Genomic DNA, 20,397 nt, shown 5'->3' on the forward strand with positions numbered 1-20,397 from the left:
TCTGTTGAAGAGGCTGTCATTTTGCCATTGTATGTCCATGGCTCCTTTTTCAAATATTAATTGACCATATATGTTTGGGTTAATGTCTGGAGTCTCTTATCTGTTCCACTGGTCTGTGGCTCTGTTCTTGTGGCAGTACCAAATTGTCTTGATTACTATGGCTTTGTAGGAGAGCTTGAAGTTGGGGAGTGAGATTCCCCCCTACTTTATTCTTCTTTCTCAGGATTGCTTTGGCTATTCGGGGTCTTTGGTGTTTCCATATGAATTTTTGAACTATTTTTTCAAGTTTGTTGAATAATAAGCCTTTTTATTTTGGCTTTTTCCATGACAGCCCAGAAAGTATCTACTTGAATGAACTATTGTTTGGTAAGTGAACAACTGATGGAAATGTATTATCTGAATAGTGTTTGGTATATAGGAAAAAAACCTAAAAGTTTTTTTTTTGTTGTGTTTTGTTTTTTGCTTATGAGTAAAATGCTCTTGAGAATAGATGGTATTTTCTGAGCAGTTGCTTGAAATACAGTAAGTTTTTATGGCAAGTACTTCTAACACTAGCCAGTTTTGTAATCAGTTTTTCATTGAGTGCTTTTCCTTCTGTATGTGTGAGAAGAGAAAAATATGTACATAAATTGAACATTTTTAGAAAGCACATCGCCCTTTAAAATGTGTTTTTTGAAAGATGAGGTTTATTTGAACTAGACAGGTAATTTGAGATTAAGTGGAAATACAAATATAGAACCTAAACTAATTTTAAGCAGAAGTACCTTAATCCCTGCCATACTAGCTGCTAGAATGCCAATCTAGTAGAACCCTGCTTAATTTTGGTTTTGAAGGGAAAACAGAAGTTCAGGCTTCCCTAACATTTTTCTAGACTGTTTTCTTCCTCCCTAGTCTAGTTTAGGTGCCTCTCCTATGTTTTCTCAGCAATCTGTCCATAGAAATAGCACATGCCACACTGTATTGCAATCAACTGTTTACTTATATGTCTCTCCTCTAATACACCGACTATAGGCTCTTGTCAAGAGAGCCTATAGAGATCTTGTCAAGTCATTTTTATATCTCCATGTCCATACATGGAGGTGCATTGTACATAACAGGACATTCAGCGAATAGACTTGTTCTCTGCCTTCTTTATTTACCAAACATGTGTTCAGTGCAAATGTCATGCCAGGTACCAAAGTCAGCAGAATGGCTTTGGAACCAGGGACTTGGCTTTGAATCCCTGTCCTAATAATTACTACTAATTAGAAGTAGTGATAATTTGTATTAATTATTAATTAAGTGACTTTGGATAAGTTAACTCCTCTAAGCTTTTACTCATTGATAAAACAGGGAATAATCACCTACTTTACAGGGTGGTTGTAAATTACATGAGAAAATGAATACAAAGCACTCACAGCACTCAGTTATTTACTCTATCTGTTAATGGTTTGATAACAACAAAAAGAAGCCACTTTGGATAACAAATGATGGAGAAAATGATATTGCCTGGAGGGGACCTTGGACAGGTATCTCGAAGGATGGGACACAACTGATTCACAAGGGAGGTCTAGAGAAGGAGATTACAGACAGTAGGAACGGTTAGAAGGTATAAGAAGATGGTATAGTGCATGTGGGAAACAAAAGTTAGCACATTGGCCATGTGGTAAAGAGATAAGAGATGCAGCTACTTATTGAAGTGTTACCAGTTTTATCCCCTCCCCACTCTATGGGATTGTGGGTGCTAATTGCCTTTCTAGAGATAAAGAAACAGGCTGTTGACAGTAAGTAACTTGGCTCAGACTACATGGTGAGTAGCAGCAGAGCTAGTGTCAAATTCCTAAATTTTATTTGCTTTCCATCATATCAAGTCCTAGCTGTTTAATAAGAGACAGAAAGTTACTTCATATCTTAATGTGCATGGGCCACAGGATTTTATGTGAGCATTATCAAATCTGTGGTGTTTCCTGTAGGAGCAATACAACAGAGTTATACTGTTCATTGTATTAGGTATGTTTCATTCATTTATTTAAATACTGAGTTATTCTCCATCACTCCTCAGATCTTCTTAGTGTCTATGGATTAGGCAGATTTCAACTGCTGGACTTGCCTTCACTGGATACAGATAGAAGACTGGAAGATTTTTCTGTTCCTTTCAAATAGGGTTCTAAGGAAAATTTCAGAAACAGACCTATATCAGAAAATAAAGGAACCTGTATTGGTATTAAAAAGCATTTCCAAACATTAACTATCAGTTGATCCAAATGATATGAGAGCATACTTTGAGAGAGATGTCATGTTAAATGGAGTTTAAATTTTATGAACCCACAAGATATTAGACTGGTAACTAAAACATTAGTTCTGCTTGTTACCCATGAAAGCTTATGTTCTAAATAAGGTGATCTGACCACCTTCCTTTATTGACTAACATGAAAGTAGGTTGAAATAGAAAACTAAAGAGCTTCTGTGTATTGATAAATATTTTCTGTAATGAAGATTTAAAGGCTTTATTTTATTTTATTGTCCTTTAAACTATTCACATGGGTTTTTACCAACCTACTAACAGGAATTCACATCTGCATGTTTTAAATCTTAGGATCAGAAGTTTAACCTCAAACTTGGCTTGATGAGGCATGTTCTTCTGCCTCTCTGCTCCTCCCCCCAATATTCCATAATTGTCAGAAAGACTAACATCACTCCAAAATAACTTTCCAATTCTTTTTTTAAATTCATCTCTTTATTGCATATTGCTATTAAAAAACATGAACAGTCTCATAACATATACAACATTTTTTCTTGGTACTATAACAACAGTCTTGTACCTAAACGCTAAGTAGTTCCAACTACGAAGCTAATAAAGTACAAGACATAATCAACTTTACAAATCATAATGCTTTTCCTTTTTGGCATTAATTTAAACAAAACAACAAACAAAAAATTTTTTCCAACAGTGGCACATGGAATCACCTGCACACAGCTTTTGGGGAAAGAAACCAAAAATTCTTCACAATTCTTTCTGCTTTTTTTTTTTTAAGCTGTATCTAAAACCTTGATACAAGAATACAAATTTGAGTCTGATTTTAGTTCTTCACATCTTAAAACATTATTTTAGATCATTAACCCTTCTTTGTCATGTTATACTTTTTCAATTTTGAACCTTTCATTCAATTTCAGTACTGTTATCATCAATTTTTTAGACTCTCTCAATCCCGAAATTTTTCTTTCCATAACCCTCTGTGTTCTGACACATTAACCCCACAGAAAATATACCAGATCAAAACTGATTTAATTCTAGAAAAGATAAAATTTCTCCAACATATATACATGTGCATATTGCAAAGTATTTTTATATTCTATACTCAAAGCAACATTTAATTTAGAATTATAAAAACATAAGTATGACATTTGTAAAATACAAAGTTTCAAATTCCACACTGAATCTGGACTTTTAACGTAGATAACAAAGTAGAATAAAAGCTGATAAATTTTTAAGAATTGAGCATTTCTTGGTGTTTCGGCATCTATGCCAGCTGGGAGTGTCCGTGCCACTTCCTGATGGAGGCATGGCTTTGGTGGCTGCAGCCCCTGGGCTGTGATGAGCCGTGATCTCAGTGGAGGCAGGGGAGTGGAGCCAGAGCCATGGCCAGTACAGCAGCAGCAGTTACACTGACCCTTGATGTTGAACGGTTCACAGGTCATTGTTTTTTGTAAGCCATGAAGCAAGTGGAGCCTTAAGTAAAACAAGTTTTTCAAAGTCTGCCAAAATCTGCCCTCAGTGGTGGCTATTACAGAGGTGAATTTGAACCCACAATGACAGAATAGGAAGCAGTATTAATACTAGGTGTAAGCCTACTGCCAATAAAAGCAAAATAAGAGGTGCTCATCGATGAATTATGTTTTTTTGTTTTTTTGTTTTTTTTAATTAATTAATTTATTTTTTTGTGTGTGTGAGGGCATCTCTCATATTTATTGATCAAATGGTTGTTAACGACAATAAAATTCTGTATAGGGGAGTCAATGCTCAATGCACAATCATTAATACACCCCAAGCCTAATTTTCGTCAGTCTCCAATCTTCTGAGGCATAACAAACAAGTTCTTACATGTAGAACAAATTCTTACATAATGAATAAGTTACATAGTGAACAGTACAAGGGCAGTCATCACAGAAACTTTCGGTTTTGCTCATGCATTATGAACTATAAACAGTCAGTTCAAATATGAATACTCATTTGGTTTTTATACTTGATTTATATGTGGATACCACATTTCTCTCTTTATTATTATTATGTTTAATAAAATGCTGAAGTGGTAGGTAGATACAAGATAAAGGTAGAAAACATAGTTTAGTGTTGTAAGAGAGCAAATGTAGATGATCAGGTGTGTGCCTGTAGACTATGTGTTAATCCAAGCTAGACAAGGGCAATAAAACATCCACGTATGCAGAAGATTTCTCTCAGAACAGGGGGGGTGAGGTTCTAAGTCTAAGCCTCACCTCTGTTGATCCCCAATTTCTCACCTGATGACCCCTCTGCGACTGTGCCTGTCTTAGGTTGTCCCTCCCTTGAGGAATCTTACCCGTCTCTAGCTAACCAGTCATCTTCCGGGGCCATACAGGGAAATGTAAAGTTGGTAAGTGAGAGAGAAGCCTTACTGTTTGAAAAGGTTACCTTTTTACTTCTTTGCATATTTATGCCCTGTGGCTTTTATGCCCAGCATTTGTCTTGAGGTATCTTTACCACTTGGAAGAATTATGATACTCGGTAAATTTGATATGAGGCACGAATTCTATTTAAGGGTTGTAATTAGGAAGGAAGAAGAAAAGCTATAGAAGTAGCAGGCAGAAGAAGACATGGGAAGATTGATTATTTCTTTGACATATCTTCTTGTAGAGTAAATTCAGCATGTATAGGTTTTAAACTACTAATTAAATTGCGCACACACATTAACATAATAGGAGTATAGTTACATAACCAAAGCATACCTGTAATAACCAGCCATCTCCAGTGAAACCAAGAAAACCAGTTAGGCACCTTAGGCATTTGTGAAAACTTATCTATGATATGGTGGATATTGTCCAACTGAACTTGAACAGTCTGAGAGAAATCAGACAAATTAAAACAACCCATTCCTGGGGAATGTTCACATCCCTTATGTTCTTTTAACAGTAAATAGTCTGTAGTTGTAAGATTTTGGAGTGCTACAATTTGCACTTCTCCTACTTCTTGGTTGAGTTCCAACAGTATAGATCCAGTCAAATTTGTTGTTTTACTGTATGCACAGGCCAGCTTAGATATCTCCTTCCTCATTCCCATGGCAAGTCCAGGAGCTGGTGGGATGAGTGCATCTACAGCTGTAACAGTGTGTGGATCGTTGTTGGGGTTTTTTGATGATCATCTTCTGGCATGAGTCTTCCAGAGAGTGCTGATGTTGGAAGTTCTCTTTCATATCGTAACTTAGTTCATTTTCGGGGTAGCCCAATTAGGCTTTGATCTTCTGTATAGACGCAAACAGACCCTTTGCCTACACTTTTATATGCCCTTTATACCCTTGTGTAGAACTCATTGGAGGTTACCACACAGGAACTGCCCCCCCCCTTTTTTTTTTTTTTTGGTATCACTAATCTACACTTACATGACGAATATTATGTTTACTAGGCTCTCCCCTATACCAGGTCTCCCCTATAAACCCCTTTACAGTCAATGTCCATCAGCATAGCAAAATGTCGTAGAATCACTACTTGCCTTCTCTGTGTTGTACAGCCCTCCCTTTTCTCCTACCCCCCCATGCATGCTAATCTTAATACCCCCCTACTTATCCCCCCCCTTATCCCTCCCTACCCACCCATCCTCCCCAGTCCCTTTCCCTTTGGTACCTGTTAGTCCATTCTTGAGTTCTGTGATTCTGGTGCTGTTTTGTTCCTTCAGTTTTTCCTTTGTTCTTATATTCCACAGATAAGTGAAATCATTTGGTATTTCTCTTTCTCCACTTGACTTGTTTCACTGAGCATAATACCCTCCAGCTCCATCCATGTTGCTGCAAATGATTGGATTTGCCCTTTTCTTATGGCTGAGTAGTATTCCATTGTGTATATGTACCACATCTTCTTTATCCATTCATCTATCGATGGACATTTAGGTTGCTTCCAATTCTTGGCTATTGTAAATAGTGCTGCGATAAACATAGGGGTGCATCTGTCTTTCTCAAACTTGATTGCTGCGTTCTTAGGGTAAATTCCTAGGAGTGGAATTCCTGGGTCAAATGGTAAGTCTGTTTTGAGCATTTTGATGTACCTCCATACTGCTTTCCACAATGGTTGAACTAACTTACATTCCCACCAGCAGTGTAGGAGGGTTCCCCTTTCTCCACAGCCTCGCCAACATTTGTTGTTGTTTGTCTTTTGGATGGCAGCCATCCTTACTGGTGTGAGGTGATACCTCATTGTAGTTTTAATTTGCATTTCTCTGATAATTAGCGATGTGGAGCATCTTTTCATGTGTCTGTTGGCCATCTGTATTTCTTTTTTGGAGAACTGTCTGTTCAGTTCCTCTGCCCATTTTTTAATTGGGTTATTTGTTTTTTGTTTGTTGAGGCGTGTGAGCTCTTTATATATTCTGGATGTCAAGCCTTTATCGGATGTGTCATTTTCAAATATATTCTCTCATACTGTAGGGATCCTTTTTGTTCTATTGATGGTGTCTTTTGCTGTACAGAAGCCTTTCAGCTTAATATAGTCCCACTTACTCATTTTTGCTGTTGTTTTCCTTGCCCGGGGAGATATGTTCAAGAAGAGGTCACTCATGTTTATGTCTAAGAGGTTTTTGCCTATGTTTTCTTCCAAGAGTTTAATGGTTTCATGGCTTACATTCAGGTCTTTGATCCATTTTGAGTTTACTTTTGTATATGGGGTTAGACGATGGTCCAGTTTCATTCTCCTACATGTAGCTGTCCAGTTTTGCCAGCACCATCTGTTGAAGAGACTGTCATTTCGCCATTGTATGTCCATGGCTCCTTTATCAAATATTAATTGACCATATATGACTGAGTTAATGTCTGGATTGTCTAGTCTGTTCCATTGGTCTGTGGCTCTGTTCTTGTGCCAGTACCAAATTGTCTTGATTACTATGGCTTTATAATAGAGCTTGAAGTTGGGGAGTGAGATCCCCCCTACTTTATTCTTCTTTCTCAGGATTGCTTTGGCTATTCGGGGTCTTTGGTGGTTCCATATGAATTTTTGAATTATTTGTTCCAGTTCATTGAAGAATGTTGCTGGTAGTTTCATAGGGATTGCATCAAATCTGTATATTGCTTTGGGCAGGATGGCCATTTTGACGATATTAATTCTTCCTAGCCACGAGCATGGGATGCGTTTCCATCTTTTAGTGTCCCCTTTAATTTCTTTTAAGAGTGACTTGTAGTTTTCAGAATATAAGTCTTTCACTTCTTTGGTTAGGTTTATTCCTAGGTATTTTATTTTTTTGGTGCAATTGTGAATGGAGTTGTTTTCCTGATTTCTCTTTCTGTTGGTTCATTGTTAGTATATAGGAAAGCCACAGATTTCTGTGTGTTGATTTTGTATCCTGCAACTTTGCTGTATTCCGATATCAGTTCTAGTAGTTTTGGGGTGGAGTCTTTAGGGTTTTTATGTACAGTATCATGTCATCTGCAAATAGTGACAGTTTAACTTCTTCTTTACCAATCTGGATTCCTTGTATTTCTTTATTTTGTCTGATTGCCGTGGCTAGGACCTCCAGTACTATGTTAAATAACAGTGGAGAGAGTGGGCATCCCTGTCTAGTTCCTGATCTCAGAGGAAATGCTTTCAGCTTCTCGCTGTTCAATATAATGTTGGCTGTGGGGTTATCATAGATGGCCTTTATTATGTTGAGGTACTTGCCCTCTATTCCCATTTTGCTGAGAGTTTTTAACATGAATGGATGTTGAACTTTGTCAAATGCTTTTTCAGCATCTATGGAGATGATCATGTGGTTTTTGTCTTTCTTTTTGTTGATGTGGTGGATGATGTTGATGGACTTTCGAATGTTGTACCATCCTTGCATCCCTGGGATGAATCCCACTTGGTCATGGTGTATGATCCTTTTGATGTATTTTTGAATTCGGTTTGCTAATATTTTGTTGAGTATTTTTGCATCTACGTTCATCAGGGATATTGGTCTGTAGTTTTCTTTTTTGGTGGGGTCTTTGCCTGGTTTTGGTATTAGGGTGATGTTAGCTTCATGGAATGAGTTTGGGAGTATCCCCTCCTCTTCTATTTCTTGGAAAACTCTAAGGAGAATGGGTATTATGTCTTCCCTGTATGTCTGATAAAATTCCGAGGTAAATCCATCTGGCCCGGGGGTTTTGTTCTTTGGTAGTTTTTTGATTACCGCTTCAATTTCGTTGCTGGTAATTGGTCTGTTTAGATTTTCTGTTTCTTCCTGGGTCAATCTTGGAAGGTTGTATTTTTCTAGGAAGGTGTCCATTTCTCCTACGTTTCCCAGCTTTTTAACATATAGGTTTTCATAGTAGTCTCCAGTAATTATTTGCATTTCCGTGGGGTCCGTCGTGATTTTTCCTTTCTCGTTTCTGATACTGTTGATTTGTGTTGACTCTCTTTTCTTTTTAATAAGTCTGGCTAGAGGCTTATCTATTTTGTTTATTTTCTCGAAGAACCAGCTCTTGGTTTCATTGATTTTTGCTATTGTTTTATTCTTCTCAATTTTATTTATTTCTTCTCTGATCTTTATTATGTCCCTCCTTCTGCTGACCTTAGGCCTCATCTGTTCTTCTTTTTCCAATTTCGATAATTGTGACATTAGACCATTCATTTGGGATTGCTCTTCCTTTTTTAAATATGCTTGGATTGCTATATACTTTCCTCTTAAGACTGCTTTTGCTGTGTCCCACAGAAGTTGGGGCTTAGTGTTGTTGTTGTCATTTGTTTCCATATATTGCTGGATCTCCATTTTGATTTGGTCATTGATCCATTGATTATTTAGGAGCGTGTTGTTAAGCCTCCATGTGTTTGTGAGCCTCTTTGCTTTCTTTGTACAGTTTATTTCTAGTTTTATGCCTTTGTGGTCTGAAAAGTTGGTTGGTAGGATTTCAATCTTTTGGAATTTTCTGAGGCTCTTTTTGTGGCCTAGTATGTGGTCTATTCTGGAGAATGTTCCATGTGCACTTGAGAAGAATGTGTATCCTGTTGCTTTTGGATGTAGAGTTTTGTAGATGTCTATTAGGTCCATCTCTTCTAGTGTGTTGTTCAGTGCCTCTGTGTCCTTACTTATTTTCTGCCCAGTGGATCTATCCTTTGGGGTGAGTGGTGTGTTGAAGTCTCCTAGAATGAATGCATTGCAGTCTATATCCCCCTTTAGTTCTGTTAGTATTTATTTCACATATGCTGGTGCTCCTGTGTTGGGTGCATATATATTTAGAATGGTTATATCCTCTTGTTTGACTGAGCCCTTTATCATTATGTAGTGTCCTTCTTTATCTCTTGTTACTTTCTTTGTTTTGAAGTCTATTTTGTCTGATATTAGTACTGCAACCCCTGCTTTCTTCTCGCTGTTGTTTGCTTGAAATATGTTTTTCCATCCCTTGACTTTTAGTCTGTACATGTCTTTGGGTTTGAGGTGAGTTTCTTGTAAGCAGCATATAGATGGGTCTTGCTTTTTTATCCATTCTATTACTCTGTGTCTTTTGATTGGTGCATTAAGTCCATTTACATTTAGGGTGACTATTGAAAGATATGTACTTATTGCCATTGCAGGCTTTAAATTCGTGGTTACCAAAGGTTCAAGGTTAGCCTCTTTAGTATCTTACTGCCTAACTTAGCTCACTTATTGAGCTGTTATATACACTGTCTGGAGATTCTTTTCTTCTCTCCCTTCTTGTTCCTCCTCCTCGATTCTTCATATGTTGGGTGTTTTGTGCTGTGCTCTTTCTAGGAGTGCTCCCATCTAGAGCAGTCCCTGTAAGATGTTCTGTAGAGGTGGTTTGTGGAAAGCAAATTCCCTCAGCTTTTGTTTGTCTGGGAATTGTTTAATCCCACCATCATATTTGAATGATAGTCGTACTGGATACAGTATCCTTGGTTCAAGGCCCTTCTGTTTCATTGTATTAAATATATCATGCCATTCTCTTCTGGCCTGTAGGGTTTCTGTTGAGAAATCTGACGTTAGCCTGATGGGTTTCCCTTTATAGGTGACCTTTTTCTCTCTAGCTGCCTTTAACACTCTTTCCTTGTCCTTGATCTTTGCCATTTTAATTATTATGTGTCTTGGTGTTGCCCTTCTTGGATCCTTTCTGTTGGGGGTTCTGTGTATTTCCGTGGTCTGTTCGATTACTTCCTCCCCCAGTGTGGGGAAGTTTTCAGCAATTATTTCTTCTAAGATACTTTCCATCTCTTTTCCTCTCTCTTCTTCTTCTGGGACCCCTATAATACGGATATTGTTCCTTTTGGATTGGTCACACAGTTCTCTTAACATTGTTTCATTCCTGGAGATCCTTTTGTCTCTCTCTATGTCAGCTTCTATGCGTTCCTGTTCTCTGATTTCAATTCCATCAATGGCCTCTTGCATCCTATCCATTCTGCTTATAAACCCTTCCAGAGTTTGTTTCATTTCTGCGATCTCCTTTCTGGCATCTGTGATATCCTTCCGGACTTCATCCCATTTCTCTTGCGTGTTTCTCTGCATCTCTGTCAGCATGTTTATGATTCTTATTTTGAATTCTTTTTCAGGAAGACTGGTTAGGTCTGTCTCCTTCTCTGGTGTTGTCTCTGTGATCTTTGTCTGCCTGTAGCTTTGCCTTTTCATGGTGATAGGAATAGTCTGCAGAACTGGGACGAGTGACGGCTGGAAGGACTTCCTTTCTTGTTGGTTTGTGGCCCTCCTCTCCTGGGAGAGCAGCGACCTCTAGTGGCTTGTGCTGCGCAGCTGCGCGCAGACAGGGTTTCTGCTTCCTGCCCGGCTGCTATGGAGTTAATCTCCGCTGTTGCTGTGGGCGTGGCCTGGCTCGGGCAGCTACTCCAAAATGGTGGAGTCGCGTTGGAGCAGGAGCTGCTGGGAGGCTATTTATCTCCGTAAGGGCCGTCCCTGCTCCCTGCAGCCCAGGGGTTAGGGTGCCCAGAGATCCCCGGATTCCCTACCTCTGGATTAAGTGACCCGCCCTGCCCCTTTAAGTCTTCCAAAAAGCACCCGCCAGAACAAAACAGCGACCACCAAAAAAAAAAAAAAGAAAAAAATTTTTAAATTAAAAAAAAAAAAAAAGTTTTTAATTAAAAAAAAAAAAGGTGGTCGTTCGTTTTTCTTTATTCTCCGGTGCCAGCCTCAGGCCTCTGCTCACCGGTTTTTCTGCCCTGTTTCCCTAGAATTGGGGTCCCTATCCCTTTAAGACTTCCAAAAAGCGCTCGCCAAAACAAAACAGCAAAAAAGCAAAAAAAAAATGGTCTCGCACTTTTCTTATGTCCTCCGACACCCGTCCTCCAGTGCCCGCTCACTGTTCTTGCTGCCCTGTTTTCCCAGTATCGAGGGCCCTGCACTCTGGCCCGGATGGCTGGGGCTGGATGTTCGGCAGCCCTGGGCTCCGTCTCCCTCCCGCTCTGCCTGCTCTTCTCCCGCCGGGAGCTGGGGGGAGGGGCGCTCGGCTCCCGCGGGGCCGGGGCTTGTATCTTACCCCCTTCGCGAGGCGCTGGGTTCTCTCAGGTGCGGATGTGGTCTGGATATTGTCCTGTGTCCTCTGGTCTTTATTCTAGGAAGGGTTGTCTTTGTTATATTTTCATAGATATATGTTGTTTTGGGAGGAGATTTCCGCTGCTCTACTCATGCCGCCATCTTCCGCCCCTCCCCCGATGAATTATGTTTTTAAATTACCCTGACACGGGACTATCTCCTTACATAGCAGCCAAAATCAGTGAAGATTTACTAGAAGATCAAGCTAAAAAAATGAAATTTTAAGTTCTCATTAGTTTATGTGTATGAGTAACAGCTTATTATAATAAATGCTTCAAAGCTAAAAAGAAAAAATCTAGCATTTCTTGGTTTTGCCAGATTGTAAGAGGAATCAATTTACATAAAGAAATCAACATTATAGCAATAATTGTTGAGCATCTACTATATGCTAGATGCTTTACAAATATTGGTTATTTCATCCTCACAACAGCCAGGACTAGTAACCATTACCACCTTTTTCAGAGATGAAGAAATAATTATTTTTAGGATTAGTCTATAGGACTTATTTTTCAGAGAGGGTGCTGGGAAGGTGTAATCACACTATCTTTCTGTCCCTAATTCCAGCCCATATTTGCCTCTCTTAAGCTAAGTGGCCCCTGGATCCAGTGAATAGTTAGAAGCAAGTAAGGCCTGGGCTCTGTAGGAGTTCTGTCAGCAAGAGCTGGCATAGGACTTGTTCCTCAAGGGCTGGGTAATAGCCTCAGTGTGAGCGTAAGAATGGCAGGTCCATGAAAGAACTTGTTTTGGTAGTGATCCCGGGACTCCCCAGGGGGGCACTGGGGAGGAAAAAGGGAAAGAGCCAGGAGACCAACATCTCCCAAGTCTCTGAGGCTGGGAAATGTAAGGAGACCTGAGAGTTGGGAGGCTTCCTCCTGGGCTTCCACAGGGCATGCAGCTTGCCTGCTGCACTGCCCACCTACAGGCATAGAGACTGCTTTGCCTGTCTGTTCTCTTGAGACTGCTACCACTTGTGGTCCTCCAGCAGTGAAACCTAAGCCCCTCTGAAGTAACCAAGGAAAACAACCCATCTGGGAAAGCCAGACAGCCAGAAAGAGAAAAATCAGTTAGAATAAACAATGTAATGGACTAGCTAAGTAGAAATGCCAGAAAAGACAATGACTTGAATACGAAAATAAATGGAGCATTTAAGGAAGTTCAACTGAAGTACAAAAGACTTTATGGAGCAAAAAATATGGTTTCCCAACTAAATGCATGCTACCACTTGACTCTCAATTCATATAGACATACTTCTTTTTCAAAACTCTCTTCACTGAAATGTAAGCACTGTAAGAGCAGGAGCTTTTTCTCTTGTATACACTGCTGACCTGTTGTCAATACTCAATGTCTAGAACACTGTCTTGTATACAGTAAGCACCCAGTACATAATTACTAAATAAAGGAATGAAAGAGTATGATCATATTGGCCTAGAAGATCCAGTAGAAGAAATACGTCAAAGCACAGAGCCAAAAATACAAAGAGCAAAAAAATGAGACTTGGAGGATAGATACAGGGTACCTAATGTGGCTAATACAGATACAAGGAAAAAAGAACAAATGGAGGAAAAGCAATCATTTATTTATTTATTTTTTTATTTTGGCATCATTAATCTACAATTACATGAGTAACATTATGTTTACTAGATTCCCCCCTTCACCAAGTCCCCCCCACAAACCCCATTACAGTCACTGTCCATCAGCATAGTTAGATGCTATAGAATCACTACTTGTCTTCTCTGTGTTGCACAGCCCTCTCCGTGCCCCCACACACATTATACATACTAATTGTAATGCCCCATTTCTTTTTCCCCACCCTGTCCCTCCCTTCCCACCCATCCTCCCCAGTCCCCTTCCCTTTGGTAACTATTAGTCCATTCTTGGGTTCTGTGAGTCTACTGCTGTTTTGTTCCTTCAGTTTTTCTTTGTTCTTATACTCCACAGATGAGTGAAATCATTCGGTACTTGTCTTTCTCCGCATGGCTTATTTCACTGAGATTAATTACCCTCTAGCTCCATCCATGTTGTTGCAGATGGTAGGATTTGTTTTCTTCTTTATCCATTCATCTACTGATGGACACTTAGGTCGCTTCCATTTCTTGGCTATTGTAAATAGTGCTGCGATAAACATAGGGGTGCATCTGTCTTTTTCAAACTGGGCTGCTATATTCTTAGGGTGAATTCCTAGAAGTGGAATTCCTGGGTTAAATGGTATTTCTGTTTTGAACTTTTTGAGGAACCTCCATACTGCTTTCCATAATGGTTGAACTAATTTACATTCCCACCAACAGTGTAGGAGGGTTCCCCTTTCTCCACAACCTCGCCAACATTTGTTGTTGTTTGTCTTGGATGGTGGTGATCCTTACTGGTGTGAGGTGGTATCTCATTGTGGTTTTGATTTGCATTTCTTTGATGACAAGCAATGTGGAGCATCTTTTTATGTGTCTGTTGGCCATCTGAATTTCTTCTTTGGAGAACTGTCTATTCAGCTCCTCTGCCCATTTTTTTTTTTTTTGAGAGGGCATCTCTCATATTTATTGATCAAATGGTTGTTAACAACAATAAAATTCTGTACAGGGTACTCAGTGCACAATCATTAATCAACCCCAAGCCTAATTCTCAACAGTCTCCAATCTTCTGAAGCATAACGAACAAGTTCTTACATGGTGAACAAGTTCTTACATAGTGAATAAGTTCTTACATGGTGAACAGTGCAAGGGCAGTCATCACAGAAACTTTCGGTTTTGATCACACATCATGAACTATAAACAATCAAGTCAGATATTATTCATTTGATTTTTATACTTGATTTATATGTGAATCCCACATTTCTCCCTTATTATTATTATTATTATTATTATTATTTTTTTTTTTTTATAAAATGCTGAAGTGGTAGGTAGATGCAAGATAAAGGTAGAAAACATAGTTTAGTGCTGTAAGTGGGCAAATGTAGATGATCAGGTCTGTGCCTATAGACTAAGTATTAATCCAAGCTAGACAAGGGCAACAAAACATCCACGGATGCAGAAGATTTCTCTCAAAACAGGGGGGATGAGGTTCTAAGCCTCACCTCTGTTGATCCTCAATTTCTCACCTGATGGCCCCCCTGTGACTGTGCCTGTCTTAGGTTGTTCCTCCCTTGAGGAATCTTACCAGTCTCTGGCTAGCCAGCCATCTTCCGGGGCCATACAGGGAAATGTAAAGTTGATAAGTGAGAGAGAAGCAGTATTCTTTGAAAAGGTTAGCTGTTTACTTCTTTGCAGATTTATGCCCTGTGGCTTCTATGCCCAGCATTTGTCCTGAGGTATCTTTACCTCTTGGAAGAATTATGATACTTGGTAATTTTCTATATGAGGCACGAATTCTACTAAAGGGCTGTAATTAGGAAGGAAGAAGAAAAGCTATAGAAGTAGTAGAAGGAAGAAAACATGGGAAGATTGATTATTTCTTTGACATAACTACTTGTAGAGTAACATAAGCATGTATAGGTTTTAACAAACTACTAATTAAATTGTGTACACACATTAACAGAATAGGAATACATCTACATAACAAAAGCACACCTACAATTACCAGCCATATCCAGTGAAACCAAGAAAACCAGTTAGGTACCCTAGGCATTTGTGAAAACTTGTCAATAATATGATGGATATTGTCTAACTGAATTTGAATAGTTTGAGAAAAATCAGACAAATTAAAACACATTCCTGGGAACTGTTCACATCCCGTATGTTCTTTTAACAGTAGATAGTCTATAGTCGCACGATTTTAGAGCGCTGCCACTTGCACTTCTCCCTCTGCCCATTTTTTAATTGGATTATTTGCTTTTTGTTTCTTGAGGTGCATGAGCTCTTTCTATATTTTGGATGTCAACCCTTTATCGGATCTGTCATTTATGAATATATTCTCTCATACTGTAGGATGCCTTTTTGTTCTATTGTTGGTGTCCTTTGCTGTACAGAAGCTTTTCAGCTTGATATAGTCCCACTTGTTCATTTTTGCTTTTGTTTCCCTTGCCCGGGGAGATATGTTCATGAAGAAGTCACTCATGTTTATGTCCAAGAGATTTTTGCCTATGTTTTTTTCCAAGAGTTTTATGGTTTCATGACTTACATCCAAGTCTTTGATCTATTTCGAATTTGCTTTTGTGTATGGGGTTAGACAATGGTCCAGTTTCATTCTCTTACATGTAGCTGTCCAGTTTTGCCAGCACCAACTGTTGAAGAGGCTGTCATTTCCCCATTGTATGTCCATGGCTCCTTTATCATATATTAATTGACCGTATATGTTTGGGTTAATGTCTGGAGTCTCTATTCTGTTCCACTGATCTGTGGCTCTGTACTTGTGCCAGTACCAAATTGTCTTGATTACTGTAGCTTTGTGGTAGAGCTTGAAGTTGGGGAGTGAGATCCTCCCCACTTTATTCTTCCTTCTCTGGATTGCTTTGGCTATTCAGGGTCTTTGGTGGTTCCATATGAATTTTTGAACTATTTGTTCCAGTTTGTTGAAGAATGCTGTTGGTAATTTGATAGGGGTTGCATTGAAACTGTATATTGCTTTGGGCAGGATGGCCATTTTGACGATATTATTTCTTCCTAGCCAAGAGCATGGGATGAGTTTCCATCTGTTAGTGTCTTCTTTAATTTCTCTTAAGAGTGTCCTGTAGTTTTCAGGGTATAGGCCTTTCACTTCCTTGGTTAGGTTTATTCCTAGGTATTTTATTCTTTTTGATGATATTGTGAATGGAATTGTTTTCCTGATTTCTCTTTCTATTAGTTCATTGTTAGTGTATACGAAAGCCACAGATTTCTGTGTATTAATTTTGTATCCTGCAACGTTGCTGAATTCCGATATTAGTTATAGTAGTTTTGGAGTGGAATCTTTAGGTTTTTTGTGTACAATATCATATCATCTGCAAATAGTGACAGTTTAACTTCTTCTTTACCAATCTGGATTCCTTGTATTTCTTTGTTTTGTCTAATTGCCGTGGCTAGGACCTCTAGTACTATGTTGAATAACAGTGGGGAGAGTGGCCATCCCTGTCTTTTTCCTGATCTCAGAGGAAAAGCTTTCAGCTTCTCTTTGTTCAGTATGATGTTGACTGTGGGTTTATCATATATGGCCTTTATTATGTTGAGGTACTTGCCCTCTGTACCCATTTTGTTGAGAGTTTTTATCATGAATGGATGTTGAATTTTGTGGAATGCTTTTTCAGCATCTATGGAAATGATCATGTGGTTTTTGTCCTTTTTTTTGTTGATGTGGTGGATGATGTTGATGGATTTTCGAATGTTGTACCATCCTTGCATCCCTGGGATGAATCCCACTTGGTCATGGTGTATGAGCCTCTTGATGTATTTTTGAATACAGTTTGCTAATATTTTGTTGAGTATTTTTGCATGTATGTTCATCAGGGATATTGGTCTGTAATTTTCTTCTTTAGTGGGGTCTTTGCATGGTTTTGGTGTTAGGGTGATGTTGGCTTCATAGAATGAGTTTGGGAGTATTCCCTCCTCTTCTATTGTTTGGAAAACTTTAAGGAGAATGGGTATTATGTCTTCTCTGTATGTCTGATAAAATTCCGAGGTAAATCCATCTGCCCCAGGGGTTTTGTTCTTGGGTAGTTTTTTGATTACCGCTTCAGTTTCGTTTCTGGTAATTGGTCTGTGTGGATTTTCTGTTTCTTTCTGGATCAGTCTTGGAAGGTTGTATTTTTCTAGGAAGTTGTCCATTTCCTCTAGGTTTTCCTGCATGTTAGCATATAGATTTTCATAGTATTTTTAAATAATTCTTTGTATTTCTGTGGGGTCCATCGTGATTTTTCCTTTCTCATTTTTGATTCTGTTGATGTGTTTTGATTCTCTTTTTCTCTTAATAAGTCTGGCTCAGGGCTTATCTATTTTGTTTATTTTCTCAAAGAACCAGCTCTTGGTTTCATTGATTTTTTTTTTCTATTGTGTTATCCTTCTCATTTTATTTATTTCTTCTCTGATCTTTCTTATGTCCCTCCTTCTGCTGACTTTAGGCCTCATTTGTTCTTCTTTTTCCAATTTTGATAATTTTGACTTTAGACTATTCATTTGGGATTGTTCTTCCTTCTTTAAATATGCCTGGATTGCTATATACTTTCCTTTAAAGACTGTTTTTGCTGTGTCCCACAGAAGTTGGGGCTTTGTGTTGTTGTTGTCATTTGTTTCCATATATTGCTTGATCTCTAATTTGGTGGTTGATCCATTGATTATGTTGTTGATGCTCCATGTATTTGTGAGCCTTTTTGTTTTCTTTGTAGAATTTATTTCTAGTTTTATACCTTTGCGGTCTGAAAAGTTGGTTGGTTGAATTTCAATCTTTTTGAATTTATTGAGGCTCTTTTTTGTGGCCTAGTATGTGGTCTATTCTGGATAATATTCCATGTGCACTTGAGAAGAATGTGTATCCTGTTGCTTTTGGATGTAGAGTTCTGTAGATGTCTATTAGGTCCATCTGTTCTAGTGTGTTGTTCAGCACCTCTGTGTCCTTACTTATTTTCTGTCTGGTGGATTTATCCATTGGAGTGAGTGGTGTGCTGAAGTCTCCTAAAATGAGTGCATTGCATTCTATTTCTTCCTTTAATTCTGTTAGTATTTGTTTCACATATGCTGGTGCTCCTGTATTGGGTGCACATATATTTATAATGGTTATATCCTCTTGTTGGACTGACCCCTTTATCATTATGTAATGTCCTTTTTTATCTCTTGTTACTTTCTTTGTTTTCTAGTCTATTTTGTCTGATACTAGTACTGCAACACCTGCTTTTTTCTCCCTGTTGCTTACATGAAATATCTTTTTCCATCCCTTGACTTTTGGTCTGTGCATGTCTTTGGGTTTGAGGTGAGTCTCTTTTAAGCAGCATATAGATGGGACTTGCATTTTAATCCATTCTATTACTGTCTTTTGATTGATACAGTCAGTCCATTTACATTTAGAGTGATTATTGAAAGATATGTACTTATTGCCATTGCAGGCTTTAGATTCATGGTTACCAAAGGTTCAAGGTTAGCTTCTTTACTATCTTACTAACTTAACTCACTTGTTGAGTTATTATAAACACTGTCTGATATTTCTCTATTTCTCTCCCTTCTTATTCATCCTCCTCCATTCTTTACATGTTGGGTGTTTTATTCTGTGCTCTTTTGTGTTTCTTTTGACTGCTTTTGTGAGTAGTTGATTTTATTTTTTGCCTTTAGTTAGTATTTGGTTGGTCTGCTTTCTTGCTGTGATTTTATTTTCTCTGGTGACATCTATTTAGCCTTAGGAGTGCTTCCATTTAGAGCAGTTCCTCTAAAATACCCTGTAGAGGTGCTTTGTGGGAGGCAAATTCCCTCAACTTTTGCTTGTGTGGGAATTGTTTAATCCCTCCTTCATATTTAAATGATAATCGTGCTGGGTACAGTATCCTTGGTTCAAGGCCATTCTGTTTCAGAGAAGCAATACTTTAAGCAAATAGAAAAAATTTCCTGAGCTAAACGACTTAGGTATGCAGAATGAAGTTCCAGGGAAGATCAATGATAAAAGCACACACCTTGGGTTATCCTGGTAAAATTTTTGCCAAGCTTCATCTTGGAGGCTTACAGAAAGAACATGCTGTATTTATAACATACCATATATCAGAATTGTAATTCAAAATGCTGAAAATTAGGAGACAATGGAAGAGTATCCACAGATTACCAAGAGAAAAAGACTCATCCCAAATCCCTGTTTTCAGTGAAGATATCATCCCCCCTGCAAGGGGTAAATATATTACAAGTACACAGAAACTTAGTGAATTATTACCAATTTAATCCCTCTGAGAATATTTAACCAAATATTTTTATATTTGAGGTTTATATTTGAGAAAGGTTTTTAATCAGATAAATGAGCCAGAACAGAGACCTCAAGATTAGAAGGAAAGAGAAAATAAAGACCCTCTGGGAATGTGTTACATAAATGCTAATAAATAAGGATACTCATCTAAAGGACATATTTGAGGAAACAATTCAATAATAGTTAACGGTGTAAAAGTACTAAGTCAAAGCAAAATCTCAAATTTACAGGAGGAAAAAAAGGTAACTTTCCAAATGGAGATGAGAGGAATAAGTTCCAATAAATACATGTCAAACTGCTCAGCATCACTGGTTATCAGGGAAATGCACATCAAAACCAGAATGAGATACCACCTCACATCTGCAAGGATGGCTCTGACAGAAAAAGTGGACAGTAACAAGTGTTGGCAAGGATGTGGAAAAACTGAAACTTACTCTTCCAAAATCTTTTAAAATGAAGGAAACATGAAATATGTTTTTCTGCAATGCATGAAAAATAGTTTGGATCATTCAACAATCCAAAAAAGGACATAAGGTATCAACAGTCTTCTTGAATGTTTGCAGCAATCCTCAAATCCTTTCTTCCTCATTGGTACTTTCTGGTGAGATTTTTCTATTCTTTTTAACTGTGCAAATACTGCCCTCTTCTATCATTTATACTTGTCTTGGCTGTTCAGTTGTTGGATTTGTCTTAAGAAACTGTCTTTACCTTTGTTAAATCTGCTTTCTGTTATTAATGCTACTATCTTCCTAGTGTGCCTTACAGTCACAACTATCTTTACCACAGATGAATTCTTGAATTTCTAGTAGACTTACTTCCATATATTTAGAAATAGTTTCAACAAAACTTAT

General features: G+C 38.3%; 1 protein-coding gene and 1 pseudogene across 5 annotated transcripts in view; both read left to right on the forward strand.

The window, feature by feature from the left end:
• SLC12A6 (solute carrier family 12 member 6) overlaps positions 1–20,397 on the forward strand; it is a 105,055-nt gene that overhangs the window by 22,339 nt on the left and 62,319 nt on the right. The window lies entirely within an intron of this gene.
• Positions 756–11,935, forward strand: LOC130679597 (mitochondrial import inner membrane translocase subunit TIM14-like; annotated as a pseudogene).

Source organism: Manis pentadactyla, chromosome 11 (genome assembly GCF_030020395.1).
Source record: "Manis pentadactyla isolate mManPen7 chromosome 11, mManPen7.hap1, whole genome shotgun sequence".
Classification (NCBI taxonomy): Eukaryota; Metazoa; Chordata; class Mammalia; order Pholidota; family Manidae; genus Manis; species Manis pentadactyla.